We start from the raw sequence: 26,577 nt of genomic DNA, 5'->3' as shown, positions 1-26,577 counted from the left end.
AGCTTGGTAACTTAGGGAACTGTCAAAGGTCAGAGTGGCTAGAGATTGAGCGAGGACAGACTAGAATGAGGTGTAGTAGTGGAGGAGAGAGGCTTTCTCCAATTGTGCAGCTCAGGCTAAGATAGTGAGTTTAGATGTATTCCAGCTCAATAGGAGGTCATCATAAGTTTTGACAGGGGAGTACTTTAAAGGCTGATCTGGAGTGACAAAGTGAATTGTGTGTACAGTTATGAGGCTCTTGTCTACACCTGCACTGTCCAATCCATGTTCCTATTTACATGTAAGTTCCTATTTACTTGTAGTAAAAAGTGACAATAACCACATTTCAAGTGCTCAGTAGCTACAAGTAGTAAGTGACTACCATATTGGATAGCAAAGATATAGAAAGGTCTATCATTCCAGAAAGTTCTATTGTATTATTGTAGATAATAGGTGATGTTGCTTTAGAGGATGACAATAGTTGAATGCAAGTGAAGTAGATCAATCTGGAGGTAGAACTGAGAAGATTTCCTGATGCATTGAATATGGAATTGAATATGCAAATAAAGAATGACTCAGGTTTATGACATAAGACGTTGGAGGAGGCATTTATGGAATGGAAAATATGACAGGGAGAAGATGATTTATAAAGAGATATTTATTTGGACCATGCTAAAAACATTGCTATGATATATCCAGGTTGACTTGCCACTAGATAGCTAGAGATAGAACTCTTAAGCTAGCAGAGGATTTGGGGCTATAGCTATCCATTTGGGACTTTTCCAGTTTCTCACTAATTTATCTTATTTATCCTTTATCCTACATCATCGATATTTTCTATCATTCTCATCATTTCAAACATGTTCCAATATCATCTATCATTTAAAACAAACTAAAACTAATGTAAATTCATGATTACCCCATTTCTCTGTTTCATTTTATAGCAAAATTTCTCACTTTTTAAAGGGCTGATGGATTTAGAAAGTTTATGGGATTGGCCGGGCCCAGTGGCTCGCACCTGTAATCCCAGCACTTTGGGAGGCTGAGGAGGGTGGATCACAAGGCCAGGAATTCAAAACCAGCCTGGCCAACATGGTGAAACCCTGCCTATACTTGAAATACAAAAATTAGCCACCTGTAATCCTAGCTTCTCAGGAGGCTGAGGCAGGAGAATTGTTCGAACTTGGGAGGCAGAGGTTGCAGTGAGCTAAGATCACGCCACTGCACTCCAGCCTGGGTGACAGAGTAAGACTCTGTCTGAGAAAAAGAAAAAAAAAAAAGAAAAGAAAGTTTATGAGATCAATGGCTTACAAGGTCATAGTGAGATCAAATAATTATAGCAAAGAAATATTAATAGACTTAAAGAGGAGGTGGTGATTTAGAAAGTGGGATGTTTGAACTAATTTCAGAGGTGTCAAATGATTACAAATTCAGAGCAGCAATAGTAAAGAATTAAAAGATAAAGGAAATCATAGAACTGTAATATTAGCCGAGTCTCTCAAGTTTTTCACAGTTGGTGTGCAATCTGGTTATTAAATATTTTGAATATCCCCTTGGTTAAATAGCAAATTTAAGGAACATTGACAAACTGGAATGCATCCAAAGAGCACAATGAGCAGGATGTAGAAGAGTGTGGACATCTGGAAATATTTACCTTGGAGAAGAAAGAAGACAGAAGGATCATAGTTCTTCTTTTTAAATACTTATGGAATTCTCATGGAGAGGCTCTCAGGCCATGGACAAAACTTGTTCTGCTTAATAGTATCTAACATTTATTAAATATTTACTGTTATCCAGGAATAGTCCTAAGAACTTAGAACTAAGACCCGATCTCATGAAGATGAAAACTCTTAATCTTTTAACAATCTTATATCGGTAGTTTACATTATCTTCATTTTAAATATGAGACAGCCAGGCCACAAAAATATGAACTACTTGCCTCCAGTGACATAGCTAATAAGCAGAGAATGTGGGACTCAACTGAAGCACTCTGTGTTCTTGGCCACTATTCTAACCACGTGGTAGTCATCACATTGATGCCTTTTGACATAAGGAGAGGAAGAACAGTCTAGAAATTTGATCAGTTTAAAAGGAGAAAATGCTGGTAAGTTCCAGGTCATATTGTCAAGACTAGTAACTATATATTTGGGGTTATTTTAGAGGAAGCTCTGTATTGGGTGAAATATTCAACTTAATAATCTAGGAGTATATATTTAAACCAGCCTCTTTTTCAGCCACCTATCTTCAACCTACAGGCTTTATAAATATGTTATCTGTATTTCTAAGTCATAAATGAAGTACTGTACTTGGCAGAACCAAGGATAGAATCATTTCCATACCATTTAGACATTCCCTCCAGGTTAACATTTCTTGTATGGTTATTTAATCACCTGTGGAACTTCCTAGCCATATAATTATCTATGTACCATTTGCTATCTGTTCACAGGGACATCATATGGCACTTTATTAAGTGCTTCACTGAAGTCAGGGTTCATTAAGTTCATCCCATTCCCCCTAGCCACCATCTAATTAGCTCTTTTAAAAAATGAAATTAGGTTAATTCAATGTGGCATGTTAAGGATCGCATGCTGGCTTCTCATGACCACTGATTCCTCCTCCAAGTGTTCAAAATTTCCTTCTGTGATCATTCCTGTGGCATTTTGGGGTTTTCATCCAAATAGACAAAATAAAACTTTATACTTGTGAAAAAGATGCCATTACATGTCACTTTTTAAAGCTTTTTATTTCCCCTACAATGCTTGGTTTGTCCTGCATTATTTTTCTAAAGATTAGGAGCCATATATTTAGGACATTTTAAAACATTCAAGGACCAGGCACAGTGGCTCATGCTTGTAATCCCAGTACTTTGGGAGGCCAAGGCAGGTGAATTGCCTGAGATCAGGAGTTTGAGACCAGCCAGGCCAACATGGTGAAACTCCATGTCTACTAAAAATACAAAAATTATCCAGGTGTGGTGGCAGGCACCTGTAGTCTCAACTACTCAGAAGGGTGAGACAGGAAAATTGCTTGAACCTGAGAGGTAGAGGTTACAGTGAGAGCTGAGATTGTGCCTCTGCACTCCAGCCTGGGAGATAAGAGTGAGATTCTATCTTAAAAAAAAATCCAAGAAATTCACATCAAGTATTCATTATGCTTAATTCTTTAAACACTAATTTCAAAACTAAAAGTGAAATGAAATAGGAAGGAACTATCTACTTTACACATAACTTCACTTCCCCTGAAGAGTCTCCCTCAGAAATGTGGTTTTCAAGTCTGGGTGCAGTGGCTCATGCCTGTAATCCCAATACTTCAGAAGGCCAAGGCAGGTGGATCATTGCAGCTCAAGAGTCCAAGACCAGCCTGGGCAACATGGCAAAAACCCATCTCTACAAAAAAAAAAAAATAAAAAATAAATAAATAAATACAAAAATTAGCTGGGTGTAGTGGCATGTACCTCTAGTCCCAGCTACTTGGGAGGCACAGATGGGAGGATTGCTGGAGTCTGGGAGGTCAAGGCTGCAGTGATCTGAGATCATATCACGGCACTGCTGGGTGGCAGAAAAAAAACTGTGGTTTTTCTAAGAGTTAATCACTGGTTAGCTAAGAAAAATGTGGCTTACAGACACTATTTACAGATGACTAAATCAATGATTGCTACCATGAGGTACCTTGGCCTAAAAAGAAGCAACCTTAAGATTTCAGAGAAAACAGAATTTACAAAGAACTAAAACAGATTTACAAGAAAAAAACAAACAAGCCCATTCAAAAGTGGGCAAAGGATATGAACAGATACTTTACAAAAGAAGACACACATGAGGCCAACAAATATATGAAAAAATGCTCATCATCACTGGTCATTAGAGAAATGCAAATCAAAACTACATTGAGATACCATCTCATGCCAGTTAAAATGGTGATCATTAAAAAAATCTGGAGGCAACATATGCTGGAGAGGATGTGGAGAAATAGGAACACTTTTACACTGTTGGTGGGAGTGTAAATTAGTTCAACCATTGTGGAAGACAGTGTGGCGATTCCTCAAGGACCTAGAAATAAAATTCCATTTGACTCAGCAATCCCATTACTGGGTATATATCCAAAGGATTATAAATCATTCTACTATAAGGACACATGCACACGAATGTTCATTGCAGCACAGTTTACAATAGCAAAGACCTGGAACCAACCCAAATGCCCATCGATGATAGACTGGACAGGGAAAATGTGGCACATATACACCATGGAATATTATGCAGCTATCAAAAATGATGAGTTCATGTCCTTTGTAGGGACATGGATGAACCTGGAAACTATCATTCTCAGCAAACTGACACAAGAACAGAAAATCAAACACTGCATGTTCTCACTCATAGGCGGGTGTTGAACAATAAGAACACATGGACACAGGGAGGGGAGCACTACACACTGGGGTCTGTTGGGGGAAATAGGGGAGGGACAGTGGGGGTGGGGAGTTGGGGAGAGATAGCATGGGGAGAAATGCCAGATATAGGTGAAGGGGAGGAAGGCAGCAAATCACACTGCCACATATGCACCTATGCAACAATCTTGCATGTTCTTCACATGTACCCCAAAACCTAAAATGCAATTAGGAAAAAAAAAAAAGATTTCAGAGAAAAGCAGGTTGATCATCCTAGCTCTTACACATGAAGAATTGTTAGCTCTTTTTACTGTATGTATAAATCCTGAATAGACAGTTTGGGGTTTCCTTTAAGTGATGCAATATCACACTCCATTAATGGCTGCCTTCTATGTAACTTTCTTGCCTTTTACAACCCAGAAGACACACTGCAGGATTTCAATTTCCAAATGGTTTGGCAAGATGTAAACAATTATGCAAATGACTATAGTTATCCACCTATCCTTTCCTCATTCTACTATTTAAAAAAATGGATTTAGAAACATGTGTAAAGTATAAAAGTAAAACTTGGGTACTCTAATAATCTCTCCCTCATGAAAAATTACTAGTATCTTTTTGGCATGGTTTACTAAAACTTTAAGAGTTGAAATTCCCACCTCTAGTGCCATTCCTTCTCTTTCTCTTTCTGCCTTTGCAGATCCTTTTTCTCCCTAATATGAGACAAAGAAGCTAAAATATTATTGCCGTGTTTCTCAGAGTAATAGAATTAATTCTAACCTTTATAGCATTTGTCCTTGAATTGACTATTACTTTAGCACAGAAGAAAAACTTGATTTAAGGGAATACTACTTATCTATTCTGAGTGAGGTTCTGTATTAATTGCTATAGAGGTTGTAAATATGAACAAAAGTGTGTTCTCAACTTCAAAGGGCTTTACAGAGTTATAGTAATCCTAAGAGAGGTAATAATTATAAATACGCTTTCTCCTTACAGTTTAGGCAGTTTCCATGGGCAAAACCTCATTTGATCCTTAAAACATTATTGTGAGGAAGATAGGACAGATACTATTTTCCAAACTCTACAAATGAAACAGAAATTTTAAAAATCCTGAAAAGATGGCAAATAACTAGACAGACAAATTGGTATAACTAGATAAATGTGTTCTAATTGTGTGTGTGTGTGTGTGTGTGTGTGTGTGTGTGTGTGTGTGTGTTCTGCTCTCACCACCTCCCACAGCTTATCCTTGGAAAGAAAGTACCTTGGCTTAGCAAAATATCTGTCCCACTGATCTGTCATAATGTTTAAAATGTCACTTTAGAAATTCCATACTCTGGTTTCTACAGGAGGTTTCATTAGAACAGTAACTGAGCTAGCTCCTTAGAAAATGACAGGTTGGGCACAGGTATGGTGGCTCTTGCTTGTAACCCCAGCACTTTGGGAGGCCAATGCACAAAGATTGCTTGAGGCCAGGAGTTTGAGACCAGCCTGGGTAACGTAGGGAGATCCCCTCCCCACCACCCCACATATCTACAAAAAATCAATTAGCTAGAACTCATGTCACATGCCTGTGGTCCTAGTTACACAGGTAGCTGAGGTGGAAGAATTGCTTGAGCCTGAGGGGTCAAGGCTGCAGTGAGCCATGATCATGCCACTGTACTCCAGTGTGGTACCAAAATCCTGTCTCCATTGAGAGATTGAGAGAGAGAGAGAGAGAGATATCGAGAGAGAGAGAGAGAGAGAATATGAAAGGTTGGGGTACCTGTCCTGAACAAAATGGGAAAAGTTTTGATGGAAGGGAAGAGACACAGACTGCAATAAAGCCCTGGATACAGCAGCCTGAGGATCCCTGTTAAACTGAGTATAGGGTGGAGGTGGAGTGGATGTTTAATAGGGGAGAGAAATTGACTCACTTTACAATTTTGCTTCTATTAATACCTAAACCCTGAGGCTCTGTTTCAGTTTCCAGTAGACCTATGCTGGAAATTCACCTCCAAGGTACAAGTTTCCCTCACACATCACCAAATACATAATGGTCTTTTAAAAACAAGTCAACTTTGGTACCATTTACTCAGCTGGCATTTACCTTCCTTACTTGGTACCACCCTCATTCTTAGAATTAAAGAAAAAAGGCCAGGCGCGGTGGCTCACGCTTGTAATCCCACCACTTTGGGAGGCCAAGGCAGGTAGATCATGATGTCAAGAGATGGAGACCATCCTGGCCAACATAGTGAAACTCTGTCTCTACTAAAATACAAAAATTAGCTGGGTGTGGTGGTGTGCACCTGTAGTCCAAGGTACTTGGGAGGCTGAGGCAGAACTGCTTGAACCCGGGAGGTTGCCATGAGCCAAGATCGTGCCACTGTGACATGGTAAAAGCCCCATAAAACTGCATACCTCAACCATACCTCAGCTTTCTGTTGAAACTGCTCTCTGTAACCCTAATGTGACAGGCAAGCAGTCCAAACCCATGCCATCTTGGCCCCTGCAACTTGTAATAAGTAACTAAGGTCTGTAATTTCCACCCATACCCAGACAATGTGTAAACTAATGGTTATCTTGACTTCTGTAAACTACTTAAGTAACAATCGGAATATCCAAAGCCCCCTGGCCCTCATAATGTCTGAAGCCCCTCACCCCCACCCCCGCCCCTCACCCTCACCCCTGAGGTGGTTTATGGGCATGAAATGTCTTGATACTCTCCTTTCAGGGCCACGGGTTGGAGAGACGCGAGTCCTCTGTGGCCGCCGGTAATAAAGACCCTGCAATTTGGCATACTTTTGTCTTGGTGTTGACTTTCTCTGCTCGCTCCAGTACAACATTTTTGGGGGCCCCAGCGAGATTTATCTTTGTCCATCACCAGACAAAAGTCATCTTAGAGTCTTGCCTGGGTGGCCGCTCCCACCTCAGGGACCTCTGGGGGAGGCGCCCCTGAGACATTCCAGGGCCCCAGAGTTCAAGCCCCGTGGAGGACGGGCGACTCCCCGGTCGACATTCACCCAAAATTCCTCAGGGTTCCAGGAACCTCCAGAGGTAAGTCAGGTCTTGGGACTGGTCCATCAGGGGGGCCTGAGTCGGGGGACCGGACATGGTCATTGCAACTCTGACCAGGCAAGCCTACCGTGAGACATCACTGGAGGCTCAGGTTGCCTCACTGGAGGCTCTGGTTACCTCACTAGAGGCTCGGGTTGCCTCACTGGAGGCTCAGGTTACCTCACTGGAGGCTCAGGTAATTTCATTTTTGGTTGTTTTCCACAACCTTGGTGTGAGTGAGAGAGTGGGTGTGTATATATGTAGCCCCACGGCTGGAAGGCTATGGGGCTTGTGTGGGCCTTCCCCCGTGGTTCCACAGGGACGTCATAAGGCATAACGGTGATTCATCTAGGGACTGAAAATTCTGAGGTGACCAGGCCTGGGGTTTCTACAGGTACACCTTAGCCAAGAAACTCTGAAACATCCCTCCAGGGATGTGGCCGGGCAGGCATCAGACTGGTCTCCCTTCTGGGGGGCACCCATCCTTTGTCTGTCAATCCTATATGTGGTTCTGTCTTTATTGTAAATTCACCAGTTTTGTTAGACTCCTGTTGGCTGATATACAGTGGTTTAGGCCTGTTTCCCTTGGAGTGAAAGATATTCTACAGTGGGCAACAGACCACTGGCTGCAGGGGATAATTTCCTTTTCCCTTCATCAGCTGATGTCCAAAAGGAAATTCTGCCTGCTACATCTTGGGGGTAGTTTTTTTCTGTCCTGGGAAATCAACTCCTAGACAAAAAGGTGCCAACTCTTCTTGGCCATTTGGAGTGGAAACAAGATAATTGTTCTGCCAAAAAGATATTAAGTGCTGTTATGGCCAGTGTTCTGAAGCCCACCCCATTCAGTTTTTCGGTACCACCCTGACTGCTGGGAGGTGGGGTGTCACGGCTTAATAAGGAAAGACTGGCAAATCTCTTATCAACTCTGTACACTGTGGTAGATTCAAAATTCACATCCTGTGGACCTCCTAGTTCATTTGTTTTGCCATTCTCCAACTTTCCCAAGGCCACTGATGTCATTTAAGAGAAGACCACACCTGAGCAGCACTAAGCCTATACAAGGCCTATTACCAGCCCCTCTGGGGCTTCTTAGGAGAATTCTATCCTCACCCTTGGCCCCTTCCACCTGTTCCCCTGGCCCACACAAAACACAGATCCATTAAATTAATTGTACTTTCCTTACAAGATTTAGCTGTAGAGGCACTTTTAAAACCGGTGCTGGAAAGGGCAGAACATGAGTATGATGCCTGCCAAAATTGAAAATACTATAAAAACCACAAGACCTGAGTTACTATGGGGATACAGAAAACAGAGAGAGAGAGAAAAGAAAGTAGGAGAGAGGAGAAAGAGAAGAGAGAGGAGATAGAGAGGAGAAAGAGACAGAGAGAGAAAAAGTAGGGGAGAGGAAAGAGAGGAGAGAGGAGACAGAGGAGAGAGAGAGAGAGAGAAAAGAAAGTAGGGGAAGGAGAAAAGAGAGAGAAACAAAAAAGAGAGAAAAGAGAGAGAAAGAGAAGAGAGAGAGACAGACAGAGAGGAGGGAGAGAGGAATTTAATGCTTTTCAGAGTCCCTGTGTGCGAGAAGCATTTTTTTTGCTGACTGCCAGCTCCACCTAGCTCAGGGAACTCATAGTCACTGGGGGTTAAGAAAGCTTTCTGACTCTGTGTAAGCCAAATACCCTGTTAGCACAGTAGCTAAGATATAGGGCCTGCAACTGCAAGGTTGTTAGTTCAAATCCTCAGTGAAGCCAGTCCTAAATTAGGGGAATTTAAAGGCTAAGGAAAAACCAAATGGGGTCATCTAGCTCTCTCAGCCTTGTACCCCCCTCCAATACATGATGGCCAACTTCAAGATTGGGTTCTCAGGCCAATATGGGGTGAAATTAAACTCTGGAAAACTCTGCTCTTCAATGTGAACTAGAATGGCTGTCTTTTGGAGTTGGGTTGCCAGATACTGGGACCTATGACCCAAAAATTACCCAGGCTATATGGAAAATGGTCACAGAAACTCCTGGATATCCTGACCAGTTTCCATATGTCAACCAATGGTTGGATTTAGTCCAACGACCCCCCCACCCCCCACCATGGCTGAAGCATTGCATAAAACAGGCTGGACTTCAGGTCATTTTAGCCAGCCCAAAGAAGGGCCCTACCATGCTGGCCATTCTCCCCGCCCCAGAAGAGGATCTAGAATTACCTCTGCCTTACTTTAGGCCCTCTGAACAGGGGTCCCAGCACCCCTCTCCAGACAGCACTGGTAGCCAGCCCTTGTCCCCACTCCACACCTGTAGCAGGGCTCCATACCCACCCAGGGTATTATCCCTCCAGGAGACACCTCCAATGGAAGGAGGTAGCCAGGGCCACCCCTTCTTCATCCACATCCCCTTCTCCTCTAGTGATTTATATAATTGGAAGGCTCAACACTCTCCATTTTCTGAAAGGCCCCAGGCACTCACAGGGCTCCTAGAGTCTGTCTTACAAACCCACCGCCCCACCTGGGATGATTGTCAACAATTACTCCTAGTACTATTTACCACAGAAGAAAGGGGCAGAATTAGACAGAAGGCCCATAAGGCCATCATTGGAACAGGGAGACGCTCGGCAGAGGACCACCAGGAGCAAATTAATGAAATTTTCCCTTCCACCAATGGGATCCAAACACCTCGGCAGGTCTACAGGCTCTGAATAATTTTCACCTGTATCCACTAGAAGGGGTTAGGGGAGTGGCCCACAAGCCCACTAACCTCTCCAAGGTAGGGACTGTAACTCAGGGCCCGCAGAAGTTGCCAGCTGCCTTCCTTGAGCATCTACAAGACGCTTATCACACCTACACTCCTATTAACCCTGAGGCTCCAGAAAATCAGTGGGCCATCAATCTGGCTTTCATTTCCCAGTCAGCCCCAGATATTAAAAGAAAGTTACAAAAGTTAGAGGGATTCCAGGGAATGAATTTGTCCCAATTGCTGGAAATTGCCTAAAAGGTTTTTAACAATAGGGACACTTCAGAAGCCAAACAGGATAAAATAGTTACTAAAGCAGTAATAGCAGCTCTTCAGGAAACCCGAATTATCCCACAGGGACAGGGAACCCCACAGGGGAGCCCCTGGGGTTCCCAGACTAGGCTAGGATGCAACCAGTGTGCATACTGCCAATAGGAAGTCCACTGGAATAATTAGTGCCTGGAGAGGAGAAGGTGAGAAACAGGTCAGGGAAAGCCACCAAGGGCCATTCTCAATTTAGAAAGCCAGGATTGATGGGGCCGGGGCTCTTATTTATTAAGCCCCCAGGAGCCCAGGGTCACTTTGAAGCTTGGGGGCACACCTGTCAGCTTCCTAGTCAACACTGAGACAGCCCATTCAGTCCTTACTCAGCCTCTAGGACCACTATCCAGTAGAAAAACAATTATCCAGGGGGCCACAGGAAAAGCCACAACAAGCCCTTGGATCACCAACTGATTCGTAGATCTGGGGAACGGCACCATTATCCACTACTTTTTAGTCATTCCAGAGTGTCCGTACCCACTCCTAAGACAGGACTTACTCCACAAACTTCAAGCAAATATTTATTTCAGTGAGGGTCAGGCTTGCCTCTCAAGTCCTCCTCCCTTGGCATCAGGGCCACCTCAGCAAATCCTCATCACCTGTGCTCTGTCAGATGAGTATCTCTTGCAGGAACCTTTATCCTCAGAGGCAGATCAACCACCAACATCAGACCTCCTCTGCCAATTCCAAGAGAATGTACCCAGAGTGTGGGCTGACACAAATTCCCCAGGTTTGGCAAGTCACCATACCCCAGTCATGGTCCAGCTATTGGCAATGGCAACTCCAGTCCAGGTACGACAATATCCCATGAGCCAGGAAGCCAGATGGGGAATTGCTCCACATATAACCAGACTCCTAAAAGGAGGGATCCTTACTACCTGTAAGTCCCCCTGGAATATCCCCTTGCCCCCTGTCTTAAAACCAGGCACAAAGGACTATCGGCCTGTACAGGACTTAAGGGAGGTAAACAAATGAGTGGAAACTGTCCACCCTATGGTTCCAAATCTGTACACCCTCCAAAGTCTCTTGGGCACAGGACACCACCATTACACTGTCTTAGATCTCAAGGATGCATTCTTTTGCATCCCACTGGCCCCTGTTAGCCAGCCCATATTTGCTTTTGAATGGACTGACCCCGATACTGGGGTCTCGGGGCAACTCACTTGGACAAGACTGCCTCAGGGGTTTAAAAACTCCCCCACCCTGTTTGATGAGGCACTTAGCCAAGATCTTGCCACCTTCTGAGCTGAGTTCCCTGACTGTACCCTGCTCCAATATGTGGATGACTTACTCTTGGCTAAAAAAACCCAAGAGGCCTGTAAAGAGACCACCCAGTCATTATTAAAGACCCTATAGACTTTGGGTTACCAGGTCTCAGCTAAAAAGGCACAACTCTGCCAACTGAAAGTTACTTACCTGCGCTGTATCATAGAGAAGGGCAACCAGGCACTGGCACCCAGCTGAGTCCAAGTGGTGCTGCAAATACCCATCCCCACCACAAGACGCCAGGTTTGAGAATTCCTTGGGGCAGTAGGGTACTGCAGACTATGGATTTTGGGATTCACCGAGATAGCCAAGCCCCTGTATGCCTGCACTGGAGGAAATCAGCCCTTGACTTGGATAGAGATAGAGCAATGGGCATTTGACAAGCTCAAGACTGCCCTGACTACGGCCCCAGCCTTGGCCTTGCCAGACATCTGTAAACCCTTCCGGTTGTTTGTGCATGAAAAATAGGGAGTCTCTAAGGGGGTGCTCACCCAGATGTTGGGACCATCGTCCTGGCCAGTCACCTACCTTTCAAAAAGACTTGATCCCGTAGCCTCTAGGTGGCCAGCTTGTCTGAGGTCAATGGCAGCTACAGCCCTGTTAGTCAAGGAGGTGGACAAACTAACTTTGGGGCAGGAGTTAAATTTAGTGGCACCCCATAAGGTGGAGTCACTACCCTGTGGAGCTCCGGGAAAATGGATGTCAAATGCCCGCATAGTTCAACATCAGGCCTTACTTTTGGACCAGCCCTGCATAAAGTTTTTAAAGGCTACAGTTTTAAACCCCGCCTCACTGCTACTTGACAGTGAGCCAGAGGAGCCCATACATGACTGCCAACAGATGATGGATGTCCTCCACACAGCTCAACTGGACCTCACTGACGTCCCCCTGCAGAACCCAGAGGAGGTACTGTATATGGATGGCAGCAGTTTCATGGTCGACGGAGTCAGGTATGCCAGGGCAGCTGTAGTCACCCTAGAGTGGGTTGTCTGGGCCCAGGTTCTTCCACATGGAACCTCAGTCCAAAAGGCAGAACTCATACCTCTGACAAGGGCCTTAGACTGGGCAGAGGGAAAAACTGTTAACATCTACATGGATAGCCGGTATGCCTTTGCTACGGCTCATGTACATGGAGCCATTTATAAAGAAAGAGGACTACTTAACTCAGAGGGAAAAACCATCAAAAATAAAGAAGAAATCCTAGCCCTACTAGAGGCTACATGGAAGCCCAAGGCAGTGGCATTAATATACTGCAAAGGACACCAGAAGGGAAATTCACCAAAGGGAAGGGAAAACAGGGCGGCTGACCTGCAAGCCAGACAGGCAGCCTTGTGACCAGTAAAACCTCTAACTCTTCTTGTAACTCTGCCGGCCCCAACCCTGCCCCCTACCCCTATGTACTCACCTGATGAAGAAAACTTTGCTAAAGAATAAGGGGGCACACAAGATTCCACAGGATAGTGGATTCTGCTGGGCACAAGGATTGTGGTCCCCGAGGCTCTAGGATGGGCCCTAGTTAAGGACACACACCAGGCTACTCACTTAAGACAGACCAAACTAACTAAGCTGCTAAAAGCCAAATACTACATTCCCCACTTGCATGAATTTAACAAGAAAATTACCACTTGGTGTAATGTATGTGCCCATGTAAATCCGGGAGGGAACAGGTCTAGCCAGGTAGGAGTAAGTCTCAGAGGGACTAGCCCTGGGGAGCACTGGGAAGTAGATTTCACTGAAATAAAATCCCCAGCAAATGGCTATAAATACCTCCTTGTGTTTATAGATACGTTCTCTGGATGGGTCGAAGCCTTCCCCACTAGGTCCAAGACTGCTTTGGTGGTCACAAAAAAACTATTACAGAACCTTGTTCCCTGGTTTGGCCTCCCTCTAATGCTGGGGTCAGACAATGGGCCTGCCTTTATTGCACAAATTTCTCAGGGCCTAGCCCAGGCCCTGGATATATCCTGGAAATTACACTGTGCCGATTGTCCCCACAGTTCACGGCAAGTCAAACGAATGAACCAGACCATAAAAAAAAACCCTGACAAAGTTTATCCTAGATACCAGTGAAAACTGGGTCAGCCTGTTTCCTTTTATGCTCCTCTGCATCTGATGCACACCCTATCAGAAAGGCTTCTCCCTTTTTGAAATCATGTTCGGCAGGCCCCCTCTCTTACTCCCCAGACCTGCGGATACCATGCATGCTGAAGTCCATAACTATACACTCCTTAAGTCCTTACAGGTGCTCCAGTCTGTTCAATCCCAGATACATCAGCTCATTAAGGACACCCGTCCCACCCCATTGGACCTCGCAGACCAGCCAACATACCCCTTCCAGCCCGGAGACTCTGTCCTTAGTAATAAGATTTGCCACCTCCAGCCTCACCCTCCGTCGGAAGGGACCCTACACAGTTATCCTGACAACACCCACCGCACTCAAGGTGGACGAACTAACGGCCTGGATTCAGGATTCATCACACCTACGTCAAGGCTGCCTCACCGAAGGACAATGGAGTGGCAAACACTCATCCCCCAATTCGCTAAAGCTAAGACTTGTGCGCTCTTCACAGTCACCACCCTCGCCACCCTAATATGTGCTGTAAATCCCTATAGCAACCCCCCCCCCAGAAGCCACCTACTATCAATGGGTCCTCACCGAGGGCTCCACTGGAGGATATGTTAGTTCCTTAACAGGGAAGGGATCCACCTTAGTCAATTTAACCCTGGAGTACATTCCAAAGAACCCCGTTACCTTCTCCCTAGACCTCTGTGCCCTCCTGGGCCCCAACCTAAATTTCAGAACAAGTGGAGGTGTCGCCGGGTGCGGCAGTTCAGGGGCAGAGCAACAACTATCTGTGCCCAGGATCCACCCCACAAAAAAGATGGAACTGTGGAGACTTAAATGAATTCTTTTGCCCCCAGTGGGGTTGTAAAACTGTCTCCACTATATCAGAGTACACCAAAAACACAGACTCCTTCATCTCTTTTAACTGAGATTCCCCCATCCCCATGCTATACCAGGTCTTGTAACCCACTCAAGCTAACTGTAACTACCCCAGATGGTAGATGGACAATGGGGTGAACCTGGGGTCTCAGAGTATATATGCATGGATGGGACATAGGAAACATCTTTACCATCCACTGTATAACCCCACCCAGAACCAACTGCCCTATAGGACCCATTGCCTAGGTCATACAACAACAGGTCCTATAGGACCCATTGCCTAGGTCATACAACCCCCTAAAAATACAAAGCCCCCTCATCCAGTCAATCAATACCCCGCCTTAACAACCTTCCCCTACAACCCCAACTTGGCTCGAAGAGGACACAACCCTGTTAACGTTGTTGTCCTCGACTCACCAACTCCTCAACAAATCTAACCCAGATTTAGGAAAAGACTGTTGGCTCTGTCTAAACCTTCAACCACTGTTTTATACCGGATTGGCTTCCCAATTACCTGCCAACCTGACCAATTCTTCATGCTCCCAATCCACACTCCATTTAACCCTGGGAGACACAGAAGGGTCTGAGCACTGCTACCACTCCCCAAATTACACCCTTGTATGTTCTCCCTATGGGCATTATTGTAATGTCTCCCACAATGTAAACTTTAACGGTAAAAACCTTTACTATCGGGCCCCAGATACCACTTGCTTAGCTTGCACTTTTGGCCTCACCAACTGCATTTCTACATACCAGTTCAGCAGCTCTGCTCCCATACTCTATACCCCAGTACACATCCTCCCCCAAGTCAACATTTATGATGGCCAACAGGGACTTAACCTCCAGGCCCCATCAGATATTACTGCCTGAAGGAAGTGAGTCCCCATCATCATCCCTCTACTAGTTGGATTAGGCATTGCTGGCTCCACCGCAGTTGGAATATCAGCCCTTATAACTGGGGACCAAAACTTTAAAACTCTTGCAGCACATAGATACTGATTTAAGCCACTTGGAAAACTCCATTTCCCAACTCACTGATCAGGTTGAGTCTTTGGCTGAAATGGTTCTCCAAAACAGGCGAGGACTAGATTTGTTATTCTTAAAATAAGGGGGGTTATGTGCCGCCCTTAATGAACAATGTCGCTTCTATGCTAATAGGTCAGGCCTCATCCGAGAGAGCCTCTCCCTGGTCAGACAGAATCTTGAAACCAGAAAACTTCGAGAGGCATTGGAAAGTTGGTATGAAAAAATGTTTTCCTGGTCCCCTTGGCTCACTTCCCTCCTTACGGGCCTGGTGGGACCTCTGGTCCCACTCCTACTGGGACTCATGTTCGTACCCTGCCTCCTAAACCAACTGCTCAGGTTCATAAAATCTAGGGTAGACTCTGTAAAATTAATGATATGAAGGTCTCAATATGAGCCCTTAGAACAAGCAAACAATACTAACCTGTTGGAGGAATCAATGATTTAATTCCTGTAAATAAAACAAGTGGAAACCATCATTCTCATCAAACTGACACAAGAACACAAAATCAAACACTGCATGTTCTCACTCATAGGTGGGTGTTGAACAATGAGAACACATGGACACAGGGAGGGGAGCACTATACACTGGGGTCTGTTGGGGGGAAATAGGGGAGGGACAATGGGGGGCTGGGGAGTTGGGGAGAGATAGCATGGGGAGAAATGCCACATATAGGTGAAGGGGAGGAAGGCAGCAAATCACACTGCCACATATGCACCTATGCAACAATCTTGCATGGTCTTCACATGTACCCCCAAACCTAAAATGCAATTAAAAAAAAGTGGGGAATGTGACATGTCAAAAGCCCCATAAAACTGCATACCTCAACTATACCTCAGCTTTCTGTTGAAACTGCTCTCCGTAACCCGAATGTGAAAACTGCTCTCTGTAACCCTAATGTGACAGGCAAGCAGTCCAAACCCACGCCATCTTGGCCCCTGCAACTTGTAATAAGTAACTAAGGTCTGTAATTTCCATCCATACCCAGACAATGTGTAAACTAATGCTTATCTTGACTTCTGTAAACTATTTAAGCAACAATCATAATATCCAAAGTCCCCTGGCCCTTGGAATGTCTGAAGCTCCTCACCCGAGGTGGTTTACGGGCATAAAAGGTCTTGACATCCTCCTTTCCAGGCCTCGGGTTGGAGAGACACGAGTCCTCCGTGCCCGCTGGCAATAAAGACCCTGCAATTCGGCATACTTTTGTCTTGGTATTGACTTTCTATGCTCGCTCCAGTACAACACCACTGCACTCCAGACTGGCAGCTGGCGACAGAGCAAGACTCTGTCTCAAAAGACAAACGAACAAACAAAAAACAGAAAAAAGGCGAATTCTAACGTCCCTTCTACTCACTTTCCTCTCTGTTCATTTACTAAGGAAATATCTTACATCTGCTGTTTTTTTCCATACTACTCTCTCAACTCCGTTCTTTCATATTTGCCAGAAATTTAAGGTGGTTTGGGTTCCTCTCATTAAAAAAGTTTAACAGAAGTGTGTTGCAACACCTTAATCAAAGTTTAAGGCTAAGCTCTTTAGCGTTTCTTTACCACTTCCTCCGCTCAATCCTTCATATCCTCATAGCCATTGAAATGAAGGCTATGAATATCTCAATTCTTAGCACGTGCCAGGCATATAGGTGTTGAAACAAACGTTAAATGAATCTTAGTTATTAGATAACTGCATTGTTTGTAAAACTCTTCCCAAAATGTAATAACCTCATAAATTTTTTAGCCTGCAATTTCAACTCCTGAAATCTTCTATTCATGAAAGACTGTACTATGAAATTCTAAAAATCGACATAAAGCGTAAAAAGCCACTCGGAGGTTTATGAAATTTACCATGTTCTGTCTTTTAATTCATTCATAATCTTCTCTCAGGATACAAGGAGCAAAACTAGTTTGTGTTGTACCTCAGAATTGAGGTACACACTCATTAGATTTCAGAATCTTTAACGTTTTATCTTGTTTAGGAAACTGCTTACCTTGGAAGGGCAAACTGCCATTTCTCTCCATCTGGGGACGCAAGGGAAGCCCCCTCTAAACATCACTTCCACGTCACCATATTATGCTGAGTAACTTCTAGTTGACTCCTTAGGCATTTCAGCAGTGTTTTTGGCCGGTACTAGGAACTGAGGAGAGGTATAGAAAGGGAGCAAGTGCACAGTCCCGGCCCCAAAGAGGTTCTGCTGCAAATAGAAGCAGGCTCGGAACTTGGAACTAAAGCGGTGACTGCATAATAATACACTGCTGGGGGTGGGGGATGGGGAGCTGCACGCAGTTTGTTACTTCAGGAAAGCGGTTTCCAGGAGGAGAGAGTTTAAGTCAGACCTGAAAGAGGCTGATTTGTAATGATTTGCAGGAGGCCACTGGAGGCAGAGGCCAGGGTTTTCCACTTAAGAGATCAACGTCTCCCCTAGTGGAAAAGTGGGAGGTAATACAGGGACTGGCTTCTGAGCAGTCCAAAGGTCGACCTGCAGAAAGACTGATTTTGAGGCTTTAATAGGTAAATTTGGGGACATCATTGATGAAGGTGGGCAGGAAAGGAGGCTTTTTTCTTTTTTTAACGTTAGAGAAAAAAACAGATTCGATGAGATGGGTAAAACACAAATAGGAAAATTTAAGGAGAATTATGATTATGATTGCTATGTAAAAATAAAATTGCAATACAGAGGTTCTGGAGCTCAGGAAATGAGCTAGAGCATGCTATAATTTAGGCCTAGGTATTAAGGATCAGGAATAAAATGATAGCTGAGTTTTAAAAAAAAAAAGCTTAACTACAAACATCTGCTCTTTAATTATTAGAAACGAGAATTTCTTGTCTCTTCCCTTCCCACTCCACACCTCTTCCTAGCTTACATCATTATATTCAAGGCAGTTTATTGAAGACGCTGTTCAGCACTCTCCACCTTATCCCTTACACAGCTTGCCTTTGCTTTTCTTCCCATTTCACTCTTTCTCTTCATTTATTCACATCATTTTAGTCCTTGAAAAACCCTGCCCAATTACTAGATCAGAGGGAGGCAACTAAGACTCTCATATCTCCCAAATGACCTCCCAGAATGGCTTTATGGTATTATAATAGGAACGCAAGAGTTTTGATTTTTCTTTTATTAATATTTTGCTTTCAAGGAATTACAGGAAAAACCATATTGCATGCCAGAAATACTTAAATTTTAAATATTTCATCTTAAGAGATGCCTTCATGTAATGCTTTTAATGCATTTTAGAAATTCAGGTGGTGGACAAAAGTACAAGACAGGAGTTAGATGTTTTGAGTGGGAGTAGTACACTGGGGCCATTATTGAATCAGAATTATTATGCACTTAGTATATAGAAAAAAGAATGAAATGAGTACTAAACTATGCAAATTTATCCCTTATCTTTAATCCTTATTTGCATGACTACATTTTAAGCAGTTATCTTCATGTACATATTTGGTATTTTTTCAAATATCAATTGATTAAACACTACTGCTATTTTGTTATCTATTTTGCTAACATAACAACTTCCTATGTTACTATGTCAGATCTTTGCTATTTTGTTATCTATTTTGTTAATATAAGAACTTCCTGTGTTACTATGTCGGATTTTTTTTTTTTTTTTTTTTTAATGGAATTTCGCTCTTATTGCCCAGGCTGGAGTGCATTGGCGCCATCTCGGCTTACTGCAACCTCTGCCTCCTGGGTTCAAGCGATTCTCCTGCTTCAGCCTCCCGAGAAGCTGAAATTACAGACACCCGCCACCACGCCCAGTTAATGCTTCCTATTTTCAGTAGAGATAGGGTTTCATTATGTCGGCCAGGCTGGTCTCAAACTCCTGACCTCCGGCGATCCACCCACCTCTGCCTCCCAAAGTGCTGGGATTACAGGCGTCAGCCACCGCACCCGGCCTCTAAGTCAGATCTTAGTCATTTCCTTTTAGTTAGAATCCCGCCCCACTCCTCCTCGCCTTCAGTTTTTCAGTGTTTGGATAATATGCTGTGAAAACCTTTGAGCACCCATTTCTTTATTCAGCTCATACCACTGAAAGATACTACTCATAATAAAATTGCTGATGAAAAGATAGGAACCATTTTATAGCCTGTCTTACATGTTGCAAAATTTTACACTGTATTGATGTATTATTAACTTTGCATCTTTGTCTTAAGCTCCCCATGGAGAGTTTTTACATTTTCAGTACACTCCACAGGGTGGCCAAAGTAGAACTGGCTCATCATTGAGTATAGGTTCAGTTAAAAACAGCAATCTGGCTCAGAGTTAAGCACAAAGAATCCAATAAATATTAATGGATTAAGTTTTAGGTACCTTAGCCTTGACTTGCCTGGAAGATTTCTCCTCCTTAATCTATTCTCTTTCTTTTCGGTATCTACTTCATTATTTAAATGGGCAATTTCGGGTTAGGCAGTTCTGGAGAGCAGTGCCTTTCCTGTGCCTGTTCTGGAACCTCTCTCGCCCTTTTGCTGTGAGAGGGAGCCCAATTCACAGCCGTCATCACCACTAAAGTTACACCCAGGGGTCACCTCAAGAAGGAAAAGTTTTCTGTAAGAATTTCTATGCCAGTGAATTGGGGAAGGCTTTAAAGGTAACGGAAGTGGCACGCGTTTCTGCCAAACAATTCGACGCTGTGAAATCACAGAAATTCCGGGAAGGACTAACGACGTCCGTGGATGATTCTACGGCTCACAGGCACACAGGGCAGGCTGGGTTTACCCTCTCGGGCCGCGGCGACCAGGACAGGTGCGAAGCCCGCTCGGGGAGGCAGCGCTTGTTGTCCCCACAGAGCCACGTGCGGCGCCAGGGACCGTCTGTGGCCCCCAACCCCACCTCGAAGCACGGAAGGCGACTGCCCGCAGGGTCCTCGGGGCCCGCGCAGAGCCGGCGTGGGGGCGGGGCTGTGGGAGGGGGCGGGCCCTGCCGCGCGTCACCGCTGTCGTAGCCGCCGGACCGGGTGCTAGGGTGAGCGCTAAGATGGCCGCCCCAGATCGGGCTGGTGAGTGTACGCCAGGGCGCGCGGCCGCGGCGATTGGCGGAGTGAGGCCCCCTGCGGGAGCGGACGTGCGACGGCGGCCCCCGGGGCCGGGAGGCACCTGGCGGCGTGTTCCCGCTGCGCGGGGCGCTGGGGGATCCTGAGGGAGGGGGAGACTGGGGCTTCGGGCGCGCAGAGGGGAGCCAGTTGAGGGGCGCGCGGCGGCGGCGGCGGCGGCGGCGGCGGCGGCGGGACCGGCGATTTTTGAATTGGCGCCCCTGGGAAGTTTCGGTGCGTTCTGCGGCGCTCTGGCCCTGTCCCGGCGGCCCCCTCACGAGTGCCCGGAGATGCTGCGGCCAGGGGCAGCGGGCTGGATGGGCGAGCTGGGGGAGAAGGGGCGCGGGCGGGGGCTTGGGGGACGCGGAGGGGCTGCGCGCTGACCCTGGCCCCAGCCTCGCGGAGAGGCGGCCGCAGGGCTGGCACGGGCTGGGCGCTGTGTGGATCACGAAGTGCCCGGGTCCAGCCGCATCCTCCCCGCCTCCGGGATTACAGCGAGGTGATGCTCTAAGCCCCGGGGCGCTTCGGGAGGGCGATTCTGGCCCTTGGTTTAGGAGGAATGTGCTTCCCTGCGTCTTGCCCGCCTCTTCATCGATCTGTCTCCGCGCTGCCGACACTGCTGCCGCTTGAAGATCCCAGCGCTTCACTTTGGGAGGCCGAGGCGGGTGGATCACGAGGTCAAGAGATCGAGACCATCCTGGTCAACATGGAGAAACCCCGTCTCTACTAATACAAAAAATTAGCTGGGCATGGTGGCACGTGCCTGTAATCCCAGCTACTCAGGAGGCTGAGGCAGGAGAATTGCCTGAACCCAGGAGGCGGAGGTTGCCATGAGCCGAGATCGCGCCATTGCACTCCAGCCTGGGTAACAAGAGCGAAACTCCGTCTCAAACAAAACAAAACAAAACAAATAGGAGTTAAGCACATGTTTATTTCATAGTCTCAATGAGATTCAATATTCAGTTGCCTTGAAAGAGATGAAAGTTTGTATTCTTGGAACACTAATCGTTTTGTCCTTAATTTGGCATCTCGGGATATTTGAAAGAGCGTTTAAACGTTTTGGCACTTGCAAGTTTTCTCTCTCCATTCTAGCGTTTTTCGTACTAGCCATTAGTTTTGCATATGTTCGATGTCAAATTTTTTAGTCCATTATTTATCACTGTGGACTATCGAAATTCAAATGTGGAGATATTCTAATATCGAAAAATTAGTCCAGTGCATACAGTTTAGAAAGTTGAAATGTTTTGACTACTTTGTGTATCAGTCTTGTTTTTCTTCCCAAATGTTAATTGTTTGAGATTTTTTAGCTTAAAAAAGTTTAAGTGATAAGTGAACCGACATTTAGTATAATATACAATGGTACACCTTTTGGAATACTTAAAATGGAAAATCTGTTGAAGATTTGGGTTAGATATTTGAAATAAATTTTCTACCCAGTTGTCTTTCTCCTTTTTCTATAGAATTATCCTTTCTGTACCACAAAGAAAGAAAGAAAGTGTCATACACTCAACCAAATTTCTCCTCTACACATTTGAATCTTACTATTACAGCGTTTTCGTTGTGCATAAAAGAATTTTCTGCTCATTGGGTTGTTTGAAGACAGAGTCTGTGTTTTATTTGTGTATCTCTAGTACATGACTGCTTAACATGGGGGAAAAACCCCTGTGAAAGTTTGTTGAATTGGGGTTTTGAATGGTAAAGGTACAAAAATTTGGCTTCTTGGTAGCCCCAAAAAGAAAAAAAAAATGCTTTGAAGTTTTCTGTCCTTCCTCCAGTGTTAAACAGAACAAACATGGGTGCCAGATTCTAATGGAGTTTTCTGGTCCAGGGAGATTAGCGGGAGGCTGGGTATCAAGATAGGAAATAAATTGTGTGCCTGAATAATTCTTTCAATTCAGTAAGGGGAACAGTTTTGCTATTAGGCCCAGCCTAAATAGGTGACAACTGAAATATATGAAGATTCTACAAATAAGGGCTTTCTGGCTAAAAGATCATTGTAAAAGGTGTAACTGATATTCACAGCAATTTTAGACACCATAAAAAACTTTATTAGGAAGAATTGATTTTTAATGGAGTTTCACACGTCATAGGAAAAAGCCATTTTGTAGTCATTTTGTAGTCTAACGATATACTTGTTAGGCCATATCATAGATATGCTAGAATGACAGAGTCTAGGCATGTTATACATAGAGTATTTGAATTCAATTTTTGAGACCCACAGTAGGATGCTCAGTATTTTTCTGTTTCTTCCATTGTTATGAAGTTAGCTGCAGTAGATTGACGTGTAAATATGTTGATATCTCACTAATGACAACTGTTTCAGAATAAAATTACTTGTTAAGTAGGGATGGGGTGAGAAATTCAAATAACCTGGAGGCAGACATTGCTTTCAGGAGGTTTATCTTACAACATGTTCAGCTAGATTCAATCTCTGCTGCAGGAGAGGCATGTTAGAGACATGAGGAAGGCCCAAGGGAAAAGGGTGTCCTTTATTGTTTAATGAGTTTCAAGCGAGATGGGGTAATTATAAGATTCTAGATCTCTAAAGGAAGAAAGAATAACCAGGGCCTTTCTAGGGGTAAAGGAAAGGAAATACATCATTATTGACATGGAGAAGGGCCAAAGCACATAATGGACATAATAGCAAACCTAAGAGGGAGCAGGGAGAGTTTGAGAACCCATTGTGTTCATTCGTTCAGTAATTTGTTCATTAAAAAATATTGAACCCCTTTCTGTGTACCAAGCACTATGCTTGACCCTTGGCGTTTTACAAACATTTCTTAAGAAAATAGAGTACTATGGCAATTCTGTGAAGTAAATGGAAAATGGAAAACTGCTTATACCAGTGGGTAAGATTTACCCTAATTACTGCAAACTATGGGTAAAGTTGTTTTCATTCTTATCCAAATGCATTGTGGTGGTTAGTAATTCCTAAGGCTCACTTCCTATTGAAATTATCAATTCCTCCTATCTTTTATTTTGGAAAATAACAAATCATACAACTTTTAATAGCCTATAGGGGATCTGTTTAGTTTGTTACTGTTTAAAGAAAAATGTTTTGTTACAGAAATTATCTTCATTAAAATAAATAGTCAACATATTCTCCCTATGGGAGATTTCAAGATTTTTTTTTTTAATGACATGCTTCTTGTGACACTTTTATTTTAAAATTTATTCTATTTTATGCCCAGTGGTACTTACATTTCTTCTTTCTTTAATAGAGGTAGAATGTATATCTGTTTGTGTAAAATATGCATGCCTATTTCTTATGAAAATAGTTTATATCCCGATTATGAAGAGTTTTAAAAATTAAACATTCACAGTAAGATTTGTTAAAAACATCTTAACAAAAGATGTTTGAAATGTGGTTCATCGTATACAAGAGTAGAAAAGTGTATATTGTTCCAAAGTTTAAAGACTTTTATGTGCCATGTTAAGAAGTTTAGATTTAGCTTGTGGTCTTTCAAGACTTTAAATAATCTTAATGTTTATAAAATCATGGCTATTTTAGAAATAGCTTAATATTTATAAAATTGTGATTATAAGACACTAAGATATAAAATGTAAATATTGTATGATGATTATTTGACTAAGTATGAGCTATGGTGGGGAAGCTTCTTAATAGTAAATGAAAATGTTATCTCAGTGTCTATTCAGATTTTAACATATAGATTCTTTTTTTCTTTATTTTCTCACACTACACAGATGTATACATTAATTATTTTTAGGAGTGCATTTTAGCCATTTCCCTCATTCTGTCACTTTATTAAATAGCGATTTAATTTGGCTGTTTTTTTTTTTGTTTTTGTTTGTTTTTTGATATTTATTCTTCATGGTAACTTCCTGACTTGTATTAATTAATTTTTTTTTTTTTGAGACAGAATTTCGCTCTTGTTGCCCAGGCACTCACTGCAACCTCCGCCTCCCAGGTTCAAGCGATTCTCCTGCCTCAGCCTCCTGAGTAGCCAGGATTACAGGTATGCACCACCACACCCAGCTAATTTTTTGCATTTTTAGTAGAGATGGGGTTTCTCCATGTTGGTCAGGCTGGTCTTGAACTCCCTATCTCAGGTGATCTGCCTGCCTCAGCCTCCCAAAGTGCTGAGATTACAGGCGTGAACTATTGCACCTGGCCTTATTAAAATATTTTTTAAAGAAGGAATCTGAAAATTGAGCTACTAATTACACCAATTAGATCTATATGACATTATTCATACCATTGACATTTGGTACCTGATATCCTCTTGTAAGAACTTCCAGGGCCTGCAGCTGTATAGTCCCTTTCCATACTTTCTTTCAAAGTGTCTTAATAAACTGAGGTAGAAAGGGAGTGGCCGGCTGAAAAGTTTATTATGTCAATGATAACTAAAATTTACAGCAGAATGTTCATTTTTGAAGTAAAAAAATTTAGCTGCCCTTCTGATTTTTCAGTGATTCTTGTAGCTTTCAAGTAGCAGGGGACTATAGGCATGTACTGTTGCATGTGGGTATTTAAAAATTATTTTAATAGTGATGAGATCTCCCTATATTGCTGGAAAAGCACCCCCCCTTTTTTTTTTTTTTTTTTTTTTATAGAGACAAGGTCTTGCTATGTTGCCCAGTTTGGGACTTATAGTTTTCTTTTTTCTTTCTTTTTTTTTTTTCTTTGAGACATTCCCATTCAGTCACCCAGGCTGGAGTACAGTGGCATGATTTCTGCTCACTGCAACTTCTGCCTCCCAGGTTCAAGCAATTCTCCTGCCTCAGCCTCCAAAGTAGCTGGGACTACAGGTGTGCACCACCATGCCCAGCTAATTTTTGTATTTTTAATAGATACAGGGTTTCACCATATTGGCCAGGCTGGTCTCCACCTGCTTCAGCCTCCCAAAGTGCTAGGATTACAGGTGTGAGCCACCATGCCCAGCAGGACTTACTATTTTCAACCTCTGCTTTTTTTGTTTGTTTTTTGAGACAGAGTCTCACTCAGTCACCAAGGCAGGAGTGGAGTGCCACGATCTTGTCTCACTGCAACCTCCACCTCCCAGGTTCAAGTGATTCTCCTGCCTCAGCCTCCTGAATAGCTGGGATTACAGGTGGGTGCCACCATGCCCAACTAATGTATTTTTAGTAGAGATAGGGTTTCACCATATTGGTCAAGCTAGTCTTGAACTCCTGACTTTGTGATTCGCCCACCTCAGCCTCCCAGTAGCTGAGATTAAAGGTGTCCACCACCACGCCTAGCTAATTTTTGTATTTTTAGTAGAGACAGTGTTTTTACCATGTTGGCCAGGCTGATCTCAAACTCCTCAGGTGATCCACCCACCTCGGCCTCCCAAAGTGCTGGGATTACGGGTGTGAGCTACTGTGCCTGGCCTGTTTTCAACATCGGATTCAAATATCATAAAGATTCAGAATGACCTGCAGTTAATGCTAGTTGGTTGCTCCAAGAATTTGGTAGCCTGAAACAATATGGCTATACATCTATAAAAGCTTCGTAAAGCCCTGAGAGAATTTTTAGGTGAAAAGATGATGTTTGGGATATAGTCTTTTCTTGACCATAAAGAGCCTACCCAACAGTTAGGTGGCAGAGTAAGGATGTGTGCACACATAATGACACAAGGATTCACATTTGGCAAGTGGCATAATGTTGGCAAAATCCAAAGTACTTTAAGAAATTAGAGAAGGCTGGGCATAGTGGCTCGTTTCTATAATCCTAGCTTTTTGGAAGACCAAGGCAGGAGGATCACATGAGGCTAGGATTTTGAGACCAGCTTGGGCAAAATGGTGAAATCCCATCTCTACAAAAAATATAAAAATTAACCAGGTCTGGTGGCATCTGCCTGTAATCCCAGCTACTTGGGAGACTGAGGTGGGACGATTACTTGAGTCTGCAACAATGGAGGTTGCAGTAAGC

At 43.8% G+C, this 26,577-nt stretch overlaps 1 protein-coding gene and 1 long non-coding RNA gene across 3 annotated transcripts in view; one reads left to right on the top strand and one right to left on the bottom strand.

Annotated features, from left to right (window-relative positions):
* Positions 1 to 18,039, bottom strand: part of LOC105732221 (uncharacterized) — a 110,691-nt gene extending 92,652 nt beyond the window's left edge. For both annotated transcript variants that reach the window (XR_010343021.1, XR_001110935.2), the window contains exon 1: positions 17,645 to 18,039. This is a non-coding gene — a long non-coding RNA (uncharacterized LOC105732221). The remainder of the gene's footprint in view (positions 1 to 17,644) is intronic.
* A 2,848-nt stretch (positions 18,040 to 20,887) lies between these two features.
* ERGIC2 (ERGIC and golgi 2) overlaps positions 20,888 to 26,577 on the top strand; it is a 68,771-nt gene continuing 63,081 nt past the window's right edge. The window contains exons 1-3 of the mRNA XM_021674877.2: positions 20,888 to 20,918; positions 24,566 to 24,661; positions 25,639 to 25,756. The gene's annotated coding sequence lies outside the window, so the exon portion shown is untranslated. The remainder of the gene's footprint in view (positions 20,919 to 24,565; positions 24,662 to 25,638; positions 25,757 to 26,577) is intronic.

Source organism: Aotus nancymaae, unplaced genomic scaffold (assembly GCF_030222135.1).
Source record: "Aotus nancymaae isolate 86718 unplaced genomic scaffold, 86718_ANA_hifiasm-v0.15.2.pri h1tg000016l, whole genome shotgun sequence".
NCBI classification, from domain to species: domain Eukaryota; kingdom Metazoa; phylum Chordata; class Mammalia; order Primates; family Aotidae; genus Aotus; species Aotus nancymaae.
The sequence above is the reverse complement of the archived record's forward strand: the minus strand, read 5'-3'. Positions and strand labels throughout refer to the sequence as shown.